The sequence below is a fragment of the Dipodomys merriami genome, unplaced genomic scaffold (assembly GCF_024711535.1).
Source record: "Dipodomys merriami isolate MVZ:Mamm:240054 unplaced genomic scaffold, mDipMer1.0.p SCAF_331, whole genome shotgun sequence".
Taxonomy (NCBI): Eukaryota; Metazoa; Chordata; class Mammalia; order Rodentia; family Heteromyidae; genus Dipodomys; species Dipodomys merriami.
The window spans coordinates 967,899-968,758 of NW_027204838.1; the positions used below are offsets into that span (position 1 = coordinate 967,899).

General features: G+C 36.9%; 1 non-coding gene across 1 annotated transcript; it reads left to right on the top strand.

Annotated features, from left to right (window-relative positions):
* The first annotated feature begins 537 nt into the window (after positions 1 to 537).
* LOC138842235 (U6 spliceosomal RNA) lies at positions 538 to 644 on the top strand. The gene has a single exon (XR_011376667.1). It is a non-coding gene; the product is annotated as a U6 spliceosomal RNA (small nuclear RNA).
* Positions 645 to 860: the final 216 nt, after the last annotated feature.

Sequence of the window (860 nt, forward strand, 5' to 3'; positions counted from 1 at the left end):
AGTTGTATGACCTGACAAACAGTCCTAATTTTGGCCTATATAAGCAAATTTCCAAAATTAAATATATTTAAAACATTAAAACTTTAAAAATACTTTAACACTTGCCGCAGTGTTCATTATGACAGGTGCCTTATACAGAATAATTGAATTCGTCCTCCTACACATCTCTTTTTTTATTTTTATTTTTTGTGAACACACTGTACAGAGGGGTTACATTTACATGGGCAAGATAATGAGTAAGTACATTTCTTATGAAGCATTGCAGCCTCCTCCTTTGTTTACCCTTCACATCCCTTCCCAGCCTTCCTCCGCCCCCCCACCCAATTCCACCCCCCCTCCCCCGATCCTACACATCTCTTGAACAACAATATCTGGGATTATTTTGTTTTTGACATGTCAATCTTGGCTATTCTTAAATGTGTGCTTATGTAAGAAGTACATGGTTCTAAAATTTCACGAGAATTCTTCAAAACTTACTTTTCTTTGAATTGTCTAGTTCAAGAAAATCAATTACACTTTATATATAAAAAATGCTCTGTGCTCAATTCAGCAGCACATACACTAAAATTGGAGCAGTACAGAGTAGATTAACATGGCCCCTGCGCAAGGTTGATATGCAAATTCTTGAATCATTCCATATTTTTACAACTAAAGATGCTGGAGAGGATGTGGCCACAAGGGAACCTTACTTGATTCTTGGTGGGAGTGTTAACTTATTCAACCACTTTGGAAAGCAGTATGGAGGCTCATCAAAAGACTCCATATAAAGCTCCCCTATGATCCAGCAATCACACTTTTGGGGATTTATCCAAATGATCACAAAGAAGACCATACTAAAACTACCAGAACAACTATGTTTA